Source organism: Phodopus roborovskii, unplaced genomic scaffold, assembly GCF_943737965.1.
Source record: "Phodopus roborovskii unplaced genomic scaffold, PHOROB, whole genome shotgun sequence".
NCBI classification, from domain to species: Eukaryota; Metazoa; Chordata; class Mammalia; order Rodentia; family Cricetidae; genus Phodopus; species Phodopus roborovskii.
In genome coordinates this window covers 14,791,946-14,811,203 of record NW_026126409.1, presented here as the reverse complement: position 1 = coordinate 14,811,203, position 19,258 = coordinate 14,791,946, and the positions used below count along the sequence as shown (strand labels likewise).

At 40.9% G+C, this 19,258-nt stretch overlaps 1 protein-coding gene across 1 annotated transcript in view; it reads left to right on the top strand.

Annotated features, from left to right (window-relative positions):
* The window catches only part of Csmd1 (CUB and Sushi multiple domains 1), a 1,460,794-nt gene that overhangs the window by 1,269,501 nt on the left and 172,035 nt on the right, over nt 1-19,258 (top strand). The gene's annotated exons all lie outside the window — the stretch shown is intronic.

Genomic DNA, 19,258 nt, shown 5'->3' with positions numbered 1-19,258 from the left:
TGGATCCTCTAAAGAAACAGAACTGATAGAATAAATTATATATTCAAGGGTGATCTTCTTAGACTGGCTTCCACAATTTGTTTCAGATAGTTCAACAATGACTGTCTTACACTGGAAAGACCAGGAATGTAGTAGTTGCTCAGTATGCAAGGCAGCAGTTTCAATCTGCTCCGGACAGCCTGGGAGATTCCTGGAGGGCTTCTAGTCTTTGATCTAACTTGGAAATCCAAAAAGTTGTTTCTAGTATTAGTGAAGGAATACAGCTGCAACAGGATAAGTGCATTTGTAAGAAGCAAAGGCAATCATAACAAAAAGCAATGGTTTTTGTCCATTTTCTATTATCTGGGCTAATATCCACATCTAAGGTGGATTTTTCATCTTCAAATAATCTAATCGAGAAAATCCCTCATTAGAGATTATATCTTCCTGATGAATTGCTTCTTCATCCCTTCTTAGTAATTTTGATATGAAGTTGATTATTAGATGTCAAAAAATAGCTGCAATTACTTGTTGGTTTCTGTTTACTTGATAGCCTTCTATTCTTTGACTCTCAGCCTGTGGGTGTCTTTAACAGTAGCATATGTTTCTTGGGAACAATAGGTGGTAGATCATGTTATTGAGTTGAAGTCTCCATCTCTTTGTTGAGTTGAGGCCAAAAAAAAAACAATATATAAAGTTAATAAAGCAATGAGATGGTTCTTTGAAAAAATAAGAATAAAAATCTAAGGAAAAATAATGAGAAGAAAGACAGAAAAATAACAAAGTTGATAATAATAATAATGATAATCCGAGTTGCGAGCAGGGAGAGCACTATAGATTCCAAAGAAATCCAGAGACTCTCTAGGGACAGTTTGGAAACACTGGGCAATCTAGAATAAATGGATAAATACCTTGACACCTAGGGTTTACCTAAATTAAACAAAGATGGTATAAATATCTGAAGCAGGTTGATAAAAATCAGTGAGATTGAAGCAGTGGTAAAACATCTCCTCACAAAGAAAAGCTCAGGAACAGTTGACTTCTTGATGACCTTAAAGAAGACCTAACACCAGTGCTCCTCAGGCTGCACCCCAGAATAGAAAGAGAAGGGACACAACCAACCTCTGATTAGCATGGTCGGAATAGCCACATCTGGGTAGGGTATAGCAGCAGCAACAAAGAAGCTATTAACTGTCATACCTAATGTACATGGCTATAAAAATTCTCAATACAACTCTTCCAAATTAAATAGAGGAAAATATTAAGGTCATATATCATGACCAAACTGATTTTATTCCAAAGATGCAAGGATGGCTCCACATATACCAAGTGGTAAGTATGCTTCAGCAGATATGCACTGAAGAACAGAAACCTCATGATCAGTTCAATAGGTGCAGAATGGCCTTTGATAAGCTTCAGCATCCATTACTAATAAAAAAAAAAAAAAAAGCCCCGAAGAACTGGAAACAGAAGGAGCAAACCCCACCATAAGAAAGGCCAAGTGTGACAACATTGTACCAAATGGGAGAAATGTTGAATGAGACAAGGCTGCCCATTCTTTCTATTCTTATTAAGTATAATGCTCAATGTCTCAGTGAAGTAAAAATAAACACACACACACACACACACACAGGATACAAGCAGAAATTAAGAAATCAAGTTATCCATATTTGTAGATAATAGGATCCTATACTCAAGTGACTCCAAAGGCTACAAACTACTATAGCCAACACAGAGAATCAATAGCGCTCCCATGTACTAAGAACCAACTTACAAAGAAAGAAATTAGAAAAGAGTACCATTCACAGTAGCTTTTAAAGCACCCATAAAATACAATAAATGTAACCATGAGGATAAAAGACTTCTACAATGAAAACTTTGAGACAGTGAAGGAAGAAACTTAAGAACATATTGGAAAATTTGTAGATCTGTAATGACCATGAGTGGTCAAAATAGCTATTGTGAAAATTGGTATACACTTAAAGTGACCTGTGTATTCATTGCAGACCCCATCAAAATTCCAAGACATTCTGCACAGAAATATAAAAATCAGTACTAAAATTTAAATGAAAGAACAAGAGGCACTACATAGCTAAGTCAGTCCATAGTAGAAAGAGCAATGTTGATTAAAACACAGTAGCTGATCTCAAACTATATTACAGAGCCATAGTAACAAAGCACCATGATGCTGACATGGAAACTGGCATGCAAACAAGACTATAGAATAGTAAAGAAGACCAAAAAATAAACCCACACAACTACAATCATTCAATTTTTGGCAATGATGTCAAAAACATGTACAAAAACAAAAGGCTGGATTTCTACATGTAGTAGAATAAAAGTAGACATGGACCTCTCATCTCACATAGAAACCAACTCAAAATTCATCAAAGACCTTAGATAACTATATGAAACAGTTAGAGGCAAGCATAATGTTCCATGATATAAGCATAAACAAGGACTGTCTGAACATGACCCCAGTAGCACAGGAATTGTCAATTCCAAGAATTGACAAATGGAATTAAATGAATTTCTTAAGAGTTTACATAGCAAAGTAAATAGTCACCAGCATGAGGAACCAGCCCGTAGAACAGGAATAAAGTTTTGACCAAGTACACATCAGAGAGTTAATCTCAAGAATACATAAAGAACTACATTAAAAAATCCAATCAAGAAATGAGCTAATGAACCAAACAGCTGGCTGTTTGAATAAGATATACAAATGTCCAATAAATACTTTAAAATATGTTCAGTGTCCTTAGTTCTGAGGGGGGGGGGATTCAAAATACAACTTTTTTGGGCTCCCATCTCACCTTAGTTAGAATGGCTCTTGTTGAATGTATTCAAAGGACTTCATCGTGGAATATGGCCGCTCAATCTCCTACAGATGGGAACTCAGCCTCCCTCAAACATCTCTTCAGATGCCTTAGTAATAAATGCCCATGTGCAGACTTAATGGTGAAGACCCAGTCCCTAAAGAGTTCCGAGGAAGGGATTTTTGCCCTGGGCTGGTTATCAGAAGTTCCTACTGTGTCTCCCCAGCTTTGACGGTTGAGGACATACCCTGTTCCTCAATGCAGGGTGTGTGCCTTTGTTGGGCTTTCCCATGGCGCGGCTTCTTATGTTTCACTCTCCAGTGTTCAGTATGTTGAGGCTAGTTAAAAACCCAGAATATTTTCATTTTATAAAATTACTCAGTTTTAAATGAGCACAAGTTGTCCCACCATTAATAGAGCTTTTAAAATTATTATTAATCATCATTTCATCTGCTTTAAAAATAACGCTAATGGTCTGGGGCTCAGTTAGTAGGATCCTTGACTATTATTCATGGACACCTGGGTTCAAGCCTTCATGCTGTATAAACTGGTCATGGTGGTTAACACCTGTGATTGTAAGACTTGTGGATGGAAGCAGGAGGCTAAGGAAGTTCAAGGCCATCCTCAGCTACCTAGTGAACTAGAGGGCATCCTGAGTTGCAAAAGACTCTATCAGAATAAAACAAAATTGGGTGGGATGGGATAGAATGGAATAAAAAAGTAAAATAAGATACAAATAATGAGCTAGGAACATTGTCCCCATAGCTGCTGTTGCTGCTTCAGTGTCTGTAACTCAAGGCCCCAAAGGAAACAGAGGTGTCAACACAGTCACCTGTGTGCTTTCCTTCACTTTATGTGAGACAAAAATCCCTCCCCAGGGAGTGAACCATGAGTTCTAGAAAGATATCACCCATCAGATGTCCATTGTCTTGCCTGCTTAGCATACTGTGTAAAATGGGGACACCCTGAGTGCTGCAATTATGTCCACTGTAATCAGCCAAACCCTTTCCATTACTGTGTAATTACCATTTAATCATGCATGAAACACAAGAAAATGGAGTTCATCGCCCAGAACTGACCTTCCCTTGTGGGTTAAGTCAACTTAGGCTGTTTCTCTAATGTCTCACTAGAGCCACCAGCTTTGGTACTCTAGGGAAATAATGGGAGTAGCTTTGCAAGATCCGAATCTGCTGGATCAATTTCTTGATGGCCAGCAGTAGTGGCTGGAGCTACATGACTGGTCTCTCCAATTTACTTTATTGAAAGATAATTTAATAGCCCTGTTTTCATTTAAAAGTAATTGGTTGTTTACAGCAGGGGGAACCTTTGGCCCTGCTAATTGCTGAGTGGGGGTGAGACTGTTTTATAGGAGAGAAACCATCAGAAACCAGAGGCTTGTAAGGTGAAATTTCAGGCAAAACCAGCCTGTGACAAGAGTCCCTGCAACCACGGAGCCTGTCTGCTTTCTCAGAACCTACTAGAGTCTTATAGAGAGCAGTGTTGCATCATCCTTTTTGAAATACTTATTTTATGTGTGTGGTGTATGTGAGAGAGGAGTGTATCTATGTGTATCATATGTGTGCAGGAGTCTGCATAGGTCAGAAGACAGTATCATAGCCTCTGGACATGAAGTTACAGGTTATGAGCCACTATGGTTGCTGACAACCAAACCTTGATCCTCTGGAAGAGCAGCAAATGGTCATAACCCCTGAGCCTTCTGTCCAGTGTCATCTTTGATGTGCCTAGCCACCTAGTCTCTCAAATATAGACATCTAACAATGACAGTGATGCTGAAATTCCTGATCCTAATTCTGTGGGGTGCTGAAGTTTTCTTTATACTCTTTTAAAATCAGCAATGTTAATGACAAGTGAGAGGTGAGAAAAAATTTACCCTCCAGCCCTCCTACTTTTGGTCCCACCTCCATTAACTAGTGGTGCCCACCCTTGTCATATACAACCCACAAGCCTTTACTAGTGTATCCCTGTCAACCAGGCTCCTAAGCAGCGTCCTTCAGAGCCTTGTTGCGAAGGGCTTTCTTCCCCTTTGGGACATACTACTCCACTTGTGTTACTGTCCAGGGATGTCCCTGCCTTACCCCCTCCTTGTGATCATTCACAGAGCCCCTTCTCTCCTCTGCCCTGCATATGTGCATATCTTCCCATGTGAGGGGTTGCTCTAAGCCAATTGCTCTTCTCTCTATTAGTAGAGTCATAAAGTCATTGACTTCTTCACCAAGCGTAGACAAAGATACACAAGAGACATAGCTACAGTCATGCCTGCTTTATCAATCTGTAGGATGTCGTTAAATAACTTCACTTGGGCATCTTCAGATGTCTTAAAAGAATATGACTCTCACTGGAGACTGTCCATGACAATGACCTACATTTCCAATGGCTGTGAGGCTGCTCTCTGTTGCAAGGTACCTTATCCCAGTCTTCATCAAAAAGAGTATCAGCTCATGGCACTGAGCCCGATCACTCTGAGTTTGGTTTCAGGAAAGCTTCTTTTTCCTCAGAGAGGAAATCAAACCAAGCTCATCCTGCTTGGGGCAACCTCCACATTGCCAGTTATGGTGGAACATGAACCCACCTCTGTTGAGAAGAAATTCTCAGTCTGCTGTGTGGCCTCAGAGTGGTGAGAGCCAGCCAGTCCCTTCTATGCTATCCTTGCTCACATTCTGTGTGCTGTCCCCTGGCATTTGAGCTTGCACTGTGCCCTCTATGAAACTGGTTGTTCCTCTGTCACCCAGTTGCTTCTCCCTCCTGCTAGGGTGCACATTTCTGAGTTACAGATAATAACCACTCCTTTGAGGAAACTTACGAGCAACAGGAGACTGCTCCCTGTGACTCTCATCCTAACCCTTAAAACATTCATGATGGTTATTCCTACAACTGTGTCCCGTCCATCCATCCATCCATCCTTCTGCTCAGAGAATATTGGCATAGTATCTAGACACCCGGGTTTCCCACCTGCCCCTGCCTGAAGCCTAATGACATTTTGTCTTCTCTTGGGCTAGCTTGTGCTTATTCCTTTCTTTTCAGCTATGGGTTCTGGGGATAGATACTATGACTCTTCTAAATGGGAGTTTTATGTCTTTTGTAACATTAACAGTTATTAGAGAGCTCTGATCACTGAAGTATCTCCTTAATGAGATGTATGTGGCATTGCATTTTAAAGGGGCTTGGAGATATTTTCCCCCAACTAATCACACTCTCATTCATCTGGTTAAAAAAATCACTGGAGATACAGGTCTGAGCAATGTGTTGGCAACAGCAGGCTTTGTTAAAGAGACTACGAAACATTCACATATTAATTCCATCCCTGCTTGCAAAGAAAGTAGAATATGCACATGTATAATGCGTGAATTTGTATACACAACTGAGTAGCATGCACATTAAACATATAACTATACGCATAATAAAAATCCACTTAATTTTTACTATGAGCCATGTAAGGAATCTCAGCTGTAGATGCACATGCCTCATCGTTATGTAATTTTCAGACTGGGCAAAATGAGGCCACTCTTTGTGGCTAGGCATGGCTTCATTCACCGCAGTTCCGTACCCTCAACTATGTATACCCGATTCCATTAGCATCTGTCACCTAGTTAATTGGGCTAAATTAGGAGTTAACACTCTTTTTACTGCTGCACAGTTTCAGTGAGCCTGCCCACAAAGGTGAGGACACAAAGGCACTTTGATGTGTTTCCTCCAAACACTGGATCGTGATTATTTATTCTCAGTTCTGGAGGCACACCGACTCCAGGGAAGCATTATGTGATAAACGATTTAGTCCGCGGTTCTCAAATTAGATTTTCCTCTCTCTTTGGCCTCCTGCTTCACAACACTCAATTCAAACAGACAACAGAGTGATTCTACTGATGCCTGCTTGGCAGGACAGCCACAGTGCTACAGTTCTGGCTGAGAAGCAGGAGGAGCAATAAATGCCTGAATGCCATGTTGCAGTGCTAGGGTGACTGGGCAGGCAGATATTTGCTGCTTATAGCTGAGATGATGGAACCTCCTGACATCATGAACCAAGCACCTGTTACCAGTGACACACAGGCAGATTACAGGATGCTTAATGGAAGCCTTTAATGATTTCCCTACCTCTTGTCCTCCTCTGTCAATAAAAGCATTACTATTGCTAACAGCAAATAGAAAGGCAAGAATCAATTTAACTATAGCCAGTGATGTGAATAAATGTTTTAAGATCTTTGCAGGGTAAGAGTTAACGTTTCCAATTGTTTTTATTTTATTTGTTATACAGAAACTAAATCAAAAGAACTGAACAAAGGACCTTGTAACTCATGAATATGGAAATCTGTAATTTGAGGGCATTTAAAAGTTTTAATATTAGCATTTCTATTGTATATACATTTTCCTAATAAGCTTAAATGCCATACAGTCTTTAAACACCAAATAGCAAAGGTATATTTGGTTTTCTAGAAGTCCCTTTTTTTCTTCCTTCCTTTCTTTTCTTTTCTTCTTTTTTTTCTTTTTTTTTTTATGTGATGCAATGAAAATTGCTAAGATTTTGTCTCTGCATATTAATAGCTGCCTTTTGTGAGATGTTCATTTGAGTTCATAATGGGGAGGGGACTGTCTGCAAAGCACAATGATTCACACCTATGAATATGTCATGGAGAAACCCACTTTAAGGAAAAAAAAAACAACTATTAATCTCTTGTGCCCAGTGTTTGACATGATCTAATTTGAACAGACACATATTATCCCATGTAGAAACAATCACTGTATTTATTTATAAGAATAGAAAGATAAGGACTTACACATGTTTTCCCCTAGATGAGATATTGGCTTTCCAGGCTTATTGTTAAGTCTCAGGTTTGAAATAAATAAAGGGCTAATGTTACAATGTATGAATGATGCCATTAGAATGTAACTGTGGAGCATGATTAAGCCAGTGGGAAATTGCAAGGATAGCTATTTGCAAAGTTAAGTGAGAAAAGTGTCAGCTCAGTGCCAAAGTAAAAGCACATGTATGTTGGGGTGGGGACTGGGATACAACCTAGCTTAACAGATAAATAAGCAACCTTCTGCAGTAGTCTTTTCTTAATTATCTTGAAACATTTTTGTAGGATTCCTACTGGGTTCTTGCCCTTAATGATATCCTTACAGCTAGCGGTTAATTTATTTCTTGAAGCTTTTCAGATGTAAATCTTGATATACACATCTATATGGTAGAGATGCTGAAATGTGTATCTTCATAGCCAGGAAGCACATACCAACAGGCAAGATCTGAAATGTGAATTTACACGGATAGAGCAATGGGGCAGCAGCCAAGGACCTTTGCTCTTCTTGCAGGAAACCAGAGTTTGTTTCCCGGCACGCATGTGGGGAGGCACACAGCATTCTGTAACTCCAGTTCTAGAAGACCGGATATCCTCCTCTGGCCTCCCTGGACACCCCAACTCCCCTACACACAAACACATGCATACACAACCATAACCCCCACCCACACACACATACATACCCATACCTACCCACCTCCTCACACATATGAAAAGAAAAACAAATAAGAGAAAAAGAAAGAAGAAAGAATTTAGCATGTTGAAGTATCAGCCCAAAGAACTGGTGGGGATATGCCCTAAACATGTCTAGCACTGTTTGTACCAGTGCCCCCGTTCCTGTCTGCTCATGTATCTTAACACTTGTCTCTCCTCTCACAAGCTAAACCCTTTCATGTTCTAGGATGTTGTATACATCTGTCTGCGGATTCCTTGTCCTTTTACTTACTCATGTTGTCTTTCTCTCAGCTTACAGCACCAGCCTCCTGGGTGATAGTAATTGTGTTCACTGGAATGGGCTTTTGTGTGCTTCCATGGTTGTTAAATGCTTATTATCCAAAGAAGGCAGCCACGGTGACCCGCAGTGGCTGTTGCTGTCAGCAGTGTTTGTGTCTCTTCAAATGTGTCAACAGTTACAGAAATTTTACAACATGAAATCACCAGAGCTACTGCCACAAAAGAACACTCAGAAATGCATGAGCGGTATGACAAGTTCTGACAACATTGAATTTTGAAATTAAATGTGTGTGTGTGTGTGTGTGTGTGTGTGTGTGTGTGTGTGTGTGTGATTTCCTATAATGAAAACAATATTAGATGAGGCAAAACATGTATTCACTGTGCACAGCTGGGCCACACACACACACACACACACACACACACACACACACACACACACACACACACAAAAGAAAGAGCAAACACTGTGTACTGACTACACAGCTATGAAAGTTTCATCATGTGTCACATGTAAAAATTCTTTATTCTGAGGTAGGTTGAGTCTCGGTGGTTTTAGGAGTGTTCCCTTTATGTGAGAGACCACACAGTGTTGTTCACAAACTTACCCAGACATTGACACCAAGGTCATGAACAGATGGATCATCTTTCTCTTAGTTAAGGCCCCCCAGGTAGGTACTTTAATCTGCTTCTAAGGCCCATCTGCTCCCAACTCCTAACCCCAGTCAACCAGCAATCAGTTCTTTTATCATTTGGATGAATTCAGTGTGTTGGAGAAGGATCAGGTGTCACCCAATCTAGAGCTAGATGTATTCCCTGTGTAACTCTGCAGAGCTGACCAAGGTATCTTAGCAGACAGCAGTTGATTGCTTTGTGTTGTACAACTCCTTGTAAGAGTTTGCTTCATCATACTTTAATCATGCACAGTGAAGAATGTGTCGGTTAGTTTCTGTTCTGGAATCTTCTGTGACCTGGGCCATTTCTCTGGAGCTTCCAGAAGTGTTGGCTCCTCTCTGAACCCACATACCTCTCCTACTTGCAGGGGGCTCTCATTCCTTTGCTCAGGAGCCTCAATTTGCATGTAACATTGCTCTAAGGTCTACTAAACCAAATGATGTTATTTTGTTTTATGCTAGAGTGTGGTGGCCTCTCAGGATGCTTTGTGGACTCTTTAAGCCAAGTACAGAAAGGAACTTTCCCCTCCAGTGCACACAGCCCTTGTCATACCCGTGCTTTCTCTTGTTTCTGCCAAAGCAAATGGTTACTTCTCTATTTTGATTTCTTAAGATTTAATTAAAATATAGTTTCAACATTTCCCTCTTTCAATTCCCTTCCATATTCCCTCCTAACCCAGTGGTTCTCAGCCTTCTTAATGCTATAACTTCTAATACGATTTTCTCATGTTGTGCTGACCCCCAACCACAAAATTATTTTCATTTCTGCTTCATAACTGCAATTCTGTGGTTGATATGAATTGTAAGGTAAATACCTATGTTTTCTGATGGTCTTAGGTGACCACCCTGAAGAGTCCTTGAACCCCCAAAGGGGTCATGACCCACAAGTTGAGAACCACTGCTCTAATCCCTCCCATGGCATCCCATATACATATGTGTGTGTGTGTTTATGTGCATAAATATATAAAAACAACCTAACAAGTTTATTTGGTGTTAATTATATATAAGGTATTTCAGAACTAACCAATTGGTATTAGATAATTAATTAGGGGGCTGGCTCATCCCTAAGGAAGACTATCTCACTCTGGTCATTCCATAATTTCCTGTAGTTCTTTGTTTAGTGGTGGTCCTGTGAGAATTCCTCCTTCCGTATTAGGATGCTGCTTGGTGTTGTCACTGTTCAGGTCTTGCTTTGGTAGTCATGATGCTGAGGAAGCCCAGGGGTAGTTCACTGTAGTTTCTAGGAGACAGAATCTCACACTCAACTTCCTGGTCCTCTGGCTTTTACAATCTTTCCTCCTCCTCCTTCTCCTCCTCCACTTCCTCCTCACCATTTTCCTCATTCTCTTCCTCCCCTCCTCCAAGATGTTCCCTTGTCCTTAGGTACTAATGAATCCACTGGATCTGGATGCATCATGTCAGCTGATGTTTGAATTTTACACAAGCTGTGTCTTTCTGTAACGGTTTTTATTTCTATAAAGAGAAGTACCCTTGCACCAGAAGTTAAAAGCATGTTTTGCTCTTGCCCAATACCCAAGTTCAGTTCCCAGCTGCCACAATGGGTAGCTCACAATTGTGTAACTGCAGCTCCAAGACAGTTCACGTCTCTGGCCTACTGAGGCAACTGCATTCCTGTGCACATATCCACATAGAGCACACAATTTAAAAGTAAAATAAATCTTTAATCACACACACAGAAAGAAGCTCCTCTGATGAGGGGTAAGTTTAGAATGCATTTAGAAATTATGGCAGTTTAACAAAGTCAGACTCCCTTCTAAGATCCATAATTCCGTAGCTCCAGGTGTCAACTAGATTTCTAATACCAGGCATAACTTCTCTCCTGGTGAACAGGCCTCCAGTCCAATTAAGTAGCTATTGGTTAATGCCAAGATATGATTGACACTATTGCATCTTTAGGGATATTTTGCCATGCTGATCATTGTTGTGTTTCATAAACATCACAACTAGGAGGACTATTGAATGTTTTCTTCCCTTGGAAGATTTCATAGAACCTTCTGGAAATATGGAAAATAGATCACCAGGTCAGATACAGCTTGACACTTGCTAGATCTAGGTTCTAAATGTTTGGTGTCTTCAGTGATAGGACTTACCCTCAACTTCCGGAAGGCAATCAAGGGCATGAGCAACAACCTACATTGCTTTGGAGTCCCTTGTACTCTACTGCCCTGTTGCTTCAAAGGAGATTTCTCATGCCTGGTACTGGGGGTTTTGTTAAGCGATTTTTTTTTAATTTTATATGTATGCATAATTTGCCTGCATATATTTCTGTGCACTCCTTGCATGCCTGGTACCCTCACTGATCAGAAGGTGTCAGATTTCCTTTGTACTAGAGTTACAGACAGTTGTGAGCTATTATACAGATGTTGGGAAACAAACCTTTGTTCTCTTCAAGAGTAGCCACTGCTCAGAACCATTGAGCACTTCTCATGGCCCCCTCTTTTAATTCAACTCAATTATTATTTCATGCTTATCTGGGGTTATATTGTACTGGTTGTATATGTGCTAGTTATCATCAGAATTACTTGTTCATGTGTAATCCCATAAATAATCCATCTTGGCTTGGCAGTGCAGAGTGTGTGTGTATGTGTGTGTTCTCAGGCTTGCAGTAGTGACTATTCAGTAACTATAATGAGACAGGTTATCAATACCCTATTCAATCTAATTTTCTGAGTTCTGCAGCATGTGAGTGCCTGGTTTATCCCCAGCAACAGGAAACTCCTACTTGCTCTGTCATCGAACCGAGACAAGTGGGGAATGAGAGATGTTTCTCTGTGGGGATAGGTCACACTTCAATGAATGTGTGAGATGGAAAGGAGGCAGCCATGGACAACAGCCAGGATTTGATTTTGGGAGGTGGAGCCATGCACAAAGATCCAAAGGTGGCGAATGAACAATGTGTTCACCGTGGTGATGAATTAAAGACCTAACAGTCTGTCTTGTGACTCTTTAGTGGAATGCCCTTGTCCTTTGCAGTGACTCTTCTGACACCCCTGACTGCCCTCTGTTCCATGAAGATCAAGTGTCTTGTCTGGAATCTAGGTTTCTCAAACACTGAGAGGGAAGTTGTGGGCCTCACTCTCTCCCAGTTAGCTCAGTTAGGATATGCATGCCCCAGTGGGTGGCATTAGTGTGGGTCCTAGGGACACACAGCTCCTTTGCTAAGTGTTGTCACTAGTGAAGGCTGAGCAGGCATCCATCTTCCACTATGACACTCAACCTAGGCCCTTACCAATTTATCTCCAATTTCATACTTCATGTGTGTGTACTCAACCCTCATTCCCCAAAGACCAGTCACTTGCTCTTTTCTCCTCTGGGGTCCTGATGCTTAGATCCTCAGAGGCAGAAGAGGGAAGGTACTGAATCCATATTGCTCATGTGTCCACCCAGAATCATCACAAAGTACACAAGGATTCTGGGTTTCCTCACAAGGTACTATCTTCTTACTGGCCTGAGGTGACCCATACATAACTTCCAATGTAAATCCTTGGGCACACAAGCTACAATTTCATTTCTTTTCTTCCATAAGATACTGGAGCAAACAAATACTTTTATATTTTTGTAGACCTCTAGCGTGTTATGAAAAGCTGGTCTCCATGGAAACATGAGTTGGTGGTTCCCCCAGGGAAATGAGTAGGGCCTGACCTACATCTGTATACCAAAAAGGACAACTCTGATGTGTATTGGTCCCAAGGCTATATAAGCTGGATACATTCTGATAGGAGCCAGTCATGGTGCAGGATATGCATGTGTGTAGGAGCACATGACTGGGAACATGTACACATGCACACATGTACAAATATATACAAATATACACACACACTGGTACATACATATATGCAAACATGCATATACATATGCATGCATATGTATACACATATATAGCACATTCATACACACATTCTCATACTTATGTGAACATATATGCATACAAACATTCACACATCCATGCATATACTCACACAAGCACATAACACACATACAAATATATGTGTATATGCAAACAGACATATATTCATATATACACTAATATGCACATGCACAATTCCACATATATCTATGAACACACATGCATATATACACATGTACATATGCACATATAGACACACATAAATGCAACACCCCTGTATGAACACATAGGCATGAGTGCATGTAATACATACATGCATACACAAGTACCTGTGAAGACGCAAGCACAGATGTATACACCCTTGCGTGCACACATACATACATGTACACACACACATGTGCACACACACGTGTACACATAGTAAAAACAATATTTTCTATTTTCTTCCTCATAACTACCATGTTGTAAGTTGTACACTCTCAGCCCATTCCTAATACAGTGGTCTTCTCATTTAGAAGAGATACAATTCTTACTTAGTATTCAGGTTGGAAACTGAGTTTTGTCTATGTGTTCTGAATGGGGCAGGTATTGGCATGCTTTATATCCATACAGATGTAAGAAGCATCCTATGTCCTTAGAGTACTACACACAGAGTTTTCAATAACCAGACACATTAAGCAGACTTTCCCCTCCATGTCTCAGCAGCCTCTGGATTGTTTTCTCTACCCTCCCAAGATACCATAATGTGTGGGTTGTTGAGCCCCTGACACAGCATGATGTACCTGGAAAAAACTGAGTACACTCTCAAATGCCTTTTAAATCTTGTCTAGAAACATACATGCCTAGTGCAATGAGGGTTTCTGTAAGCAGTCATCACAGTGTGTGGATCAGGAAGAAATGACAAGGGAAATGTGTCCATATCCAACATAGACACAGTTTTCAAGTTCGTGAATACAGAAGCCATGGACATGGAGGGCAACCTAGTCTATGAATTGAGCCAACAAATACATTTTAAATGATGATGTAATAGCATATGGAGAACTTCATTCATTTAGCATATTGTAGCTTAAATTCTTAATATCTATTCCAGTAAAACAGGAAAATTACTTTTCAATAATTAAGAATTATATTTCAAAAAGTTCCCCAAGGATTAATTGACCACCTACTTGAAGAGTAACAACTCTGCAGCTTTTTATTGTGGGAGAGTCTATACTGTCACTGCTGTGAATTATCAACAAAATGTCAGATGTGTTGCTGTCACTTAGAACTTACTTGTGAAGTCATTGATTAAATGAATGGGATGGTTCTGGATTCTGCAGGGTAGCTGGTGGAGAGTCCTTTAGATAGGAAGTAATAAGGGACGTGTCTGGAGCTTGGAGCATTCTAAGAATCCTTGCAAATCAGGGACCTGAATATCAGTCAGCTCAGGACTCCCTTCCCAGTGAAACTGTTGGGGGATGGGTACCACCAAAAAACATCACTTCCTTCTTGATGGTGAGAAGATTAAAGATTAAGGTTCTCCTAAGTCCATCTGGACCAAAAACACTTAAAAGGTCAGTGGGTGAAAGATTTGTCATCACATACAGAAACAGAGGATAGAAGAGGAGTAAATAGGCCTCCATTGATAACTGGACTGTAACTGAAGACACAGGGGTAATCCCTGCCAAGTACATTTGTGGTTGGAGGCTTTCAAACTTGTAAGGAACAAAGTTTATGGCCTTTGCAAAGGAAGATATATCTTCTGTACATAACTTAAGGAGAATGAAAGGATGTTTGCTTTGAAGTTGCAACCCACATACTCCCTCCAGCATCTTTAAAAACTGCTTCCTGCGTCCTTCCTCAAGTGTTCCTGTTGTTTTATTAATGCAATCTAGATAACCCTGAGAACCTTCTGTTTTTATTTTACAATTCCAAAAGCCTGAGAGTTGGTAGTCAATTTCAATTTAACTAAACCTCAGTCATGGGTTGACTGGTAATCTCAAATAATCCTTAAAGATGGGCATACAATAGGAACATGCTTGTAGGCACAATTGTTGCTATCCTACTATAACTCACCCTATAGCTGGAGGTATTGAGAGCTATTTAGATGCTGTATTTTTGGTTATTATACAACACAGACTTTATGAGCACTTAACATTCCAAGTCATCGGATGTTAATGAGCATCATCATTCATTGCAGAAACTCTAAGGAAAAATTTAGTTTAGAAGTGAGATGGGTACCTTAAAGACGAGTCAAATCTCTCACCCTTACAGGGCATTCAAGGATCAATGTGAGCCAGCATTTCACACACATAACCTCTGTGGGTCTTTATTCAGGATGAATGTTAATGGATTTGGAACAGGGGAATACATTTTGTGGTTCTGTGATGAAAGCATCTTATTATGAGACAGTGCTGAGCCTACAGTCCTGCAGAGACATTCAGGGGGTGGGGTGGGTGTGGTTCTCAGAGGAAACCTGAACAGACAGTGTTTGCTAATCTTATTTGGACAGATTATTAGATTATTTCAATGTTTAGGAAAGTGATATTGTCACCTTGATCACAAGATGCAGAACACAGTACTATTGTACTGTAGATATTGTTTTTTACTTTGATCTGATTGTTTTTATGTCCCAGCTTTCCCCTTTTCAAGTAAGAATATGTGTAACTTAAGTTTTTACATGGTCCTATTGATAAGAGATTTGGGATTTTAAAAATACAACCAGGAGAATGTGGAGCTTGTGATACTGCTATGTACCAGGAAACTAAGGGCTTGCTGAGCAAGCAAAAGTACCTGAGTTCAACCCATAGCACCTCTACAAAAAGATGGGCATGATGCTGAGTGCCTGTACTCCTAGTACCTACAAATGGGGCTAAGATGATCCCAGAGGCTTGCTGGTTACCCTGTCTAACCAGTCAGTGAACTACAAATTTAGTATGAAAACTTGTCTTAAATTATCTCAAAATATATAGTGGAAAGTGATCTCTGACCACCACACATATGAGGATGCAAATACCCTCATACACATTAACTTCACACACACACACACACACACACACACACACACACACACACACACACACGGGGGAGGGGGAGAGAGAAAGAGAGAGAGAGAGCATTACAGCAGTGAGATGGATAATGTAAGTGTTGGTTTAAATAGGAACGTCCCCCATAGTCACCTTTTTAAAATCTTGACCCAGCAGTAGTGGCACTATTAGACTGTGTGAACTTTTTGGAGTAGGTATGGCCTTGTTAGAGGACACGTGCCACTGGGGAGGCAGATTTGAGGTCATATGTTCAAGCTGTGTCTAGTTCTGGTGCTGATCAAGGTATAGAACTCTTAGCTCCTTCTGCAGAACCATGCCAGCCTGCCTGCATCAATGCTTCTTGCCATGATGACAGTGGACTAAACCTCTGAACTGTAAGCCAGCCCCAGTGAAATGTTATACTTTATAAGTGTTGCCATGTTCATGGTGTCTCTTCACAGTGATAGAACCCCTAGCTAAGACCTCAAGCATTATTCTCACACATGACTCCCAGAAGTATAAAACTGAGAAAAGGGAGAAAGTTCCAGAGGAGTTGGTATGATATTGTATGCAATTTCCACCAGCATCTAACACTAAGCCTTGTGGGCACTTCTGGAAGGCAGAATTCATGGTGACCATCTAGGAAAGCAAGTAATTATAGAAAGCCTTCAAGAAAGTCATTACTGGAATCTAGGCAAAGCTTGGTAGGGTGGACACAGCTGCATGATGATCCCATTGATGTGTGCAAAATGGCTGGAGCAATTTCGTTCTTGACATGCTAGAATTGTACCCGAGTCTGTAATTAATATGCAATGAAGCCCTGTGAGAAAATGGTAGTGTGGGGGTAAGACAGCTAGTTGCTGCTCCCCTGACTCAAGAAGCAAGACCAGCGAGGGGCTAGTTCTCACAGTGCCTTTTCTCCCGCCTTGTCTAATAACTTGGTTATTAGCCTTGCTTCCACTGAGAAGTTAGTGAAGATCAGTGTGTGAGATCATTAAGCTATAATTGCCTCCCACTGGGTAGGCCTGCCATCTGACACAGCCCTGACCTACCACGGGGTCCTATCAATGTTGTCTCTCAGGCTCTACCCCACCCCCATCTGTCTCTCTGAGCTCTGGTCTGTGACTACACAATGACACACATTCTTCTGTCTTCTGTTCACTGGTGCTCCTCCATAGCTTAGAGACCCTTCATCCACACGGGTATTGCTTTTTGTTTTTATTTGTATATATTTGAAACAAGGTCTCTTGTATCTCAGATTAGCCTCATGACCTCAAACACGCCACGAAGCCAAGGATAACCTTGGACTTTTGGTCCTCCAGCCTTTACCTTCAGAGTTCTTGGATTACAGGAATGTGTCATCATTCTGGGTTTATGTGGTGTTGAGAATGGAACACATGGCTTCATGCATGTTAGGCAAGTACTTTACTTATTTAGTTGCATTCCCCAGTTCCACTCCCATTTAAAAAGTTGTACTTTCTAGCTTTTCATTTAAGTGAATTGATTTAACTAGTTACGAATAAGTATGATAATATATATCACACACATGCATAAGTGTATATAACACACTATCTATAGGTAAGTGTATATGTATATACAAAAGAGTGTTATGTAATCCAGTAGTAGATTGCAAAGACTGCTCATTAACTCCATAAACCTTTGGATGGTAGAGTGAGCAGGGCAGGTGTGCATGCCTGTTCCTTGTTCTCCCTGTGCCTGAATGGAGATGTCAACTTACCCAGGCTCCTCATATCAGTGGTAACTCTCCATTGTCCTAGACAGAAGCCAGAAAGGAAAGACTCAACAAGGTGGGGGCTTGGGAGGGAACCTTAAGCTTTGGATCTTTGTGTGTATCTCCTAATAATAAGAGCACATGAGTGTTATAGAAATAGGATACAGTCACTCTTTCTTTGGGCTGTCAAGTTCCATGGGATGCTGGGGTCCAGAACCCGAGAGTGAGTTCTGGGCTCCTAGGCTTCCACCTTGTCTGGGTTGGATAGGAAGCAGCTGCCCATGTGACATGATTTCTGGGATATGCTTTAGTGACTGACTGCTAACAGGAACACAACTCCCTGCCTACTGTTGTCTACACAACAGCTATGAATGTGCAGCACAGCCTGGAAACAGCCTGTTGAAATCCTTTTAGTTTATCATGTCTCTTTCCTCTCCTCCCATTCTCTCTCCCCTTTTCTTCTCTCTCTCTCTCTCTCTCTCTCTCTCTCTCTCTCTCTCTCTCTCTCTCCCTCTTCCTCTCCCTCTCTCTCCCTCTCCCTCTCTCCTTCCGTCTCCCTCTCTTTCTCTCTCTGTCACTCTCTCTGCCCTCTCCCTCTCTTTCTATCTCTGTCAATCCGCTTTCATTCCTTCCTATTTTTCTCTTCAAACTCTCCATTTCCCTCCCTTTTCTCCCCTCTGTTCTTTTTCGTCTCCACCCGTCTCTCTCTTCCAATAACGTATTTTCAGTGGCTTTTTAAAAAAAGAATAAACGACTAGATTATAAGGTTTGATTAAAAAATAAAGTAAAATTGATCATTTTGATCATTTTTCTCTGGACAGTAATCTGTGAATCCACAGTGCCTGTGCTAAGACTGACATCTGGCCCACTCCCCCAGTCTGTGTGAGGAGGTCACATCAGGGAAACCTTTCAATTGCATTTTGCTCCAGGTTGAGACTACACTTCCTTCATTAACTCATTTAACTTGTGATATGTAACACTATTAATTATTTTTAAAGGACAGAATTGAAGGGAATGTGTGTATAATGTATACTAAGTATAATATGGTAAAGTTGACATTTAGAACTACATAAGTGACCAAATTTCAATAAGATTTTTTGTTTGTTTGTTTTTTGAGACAAGGTTTAGGGTATCTCTGTATTTCTTTGGAGACTGTCCTGGGACTATCTCTGTAGACCAGGCTGGTCTTAAACTCACAGAGATCTGCCTGCCTCTGCCTCTCCCTCCTGAGTGCTGGTATTAAAGACATGCACCACCAAAGCCCAGCCGAGGATTTTTTCAACATGAGCTTGGAAGCAAAGTGTGTGTCACTGAGTCCTGCCCCAAGGAAGACCTCTTTTCCTATGATGAGCATTTCACTCTAGAGACAGCAGCCTCCGCAGAACACCCCCCCACACACATACCTAGCCATAACCCAGGTGT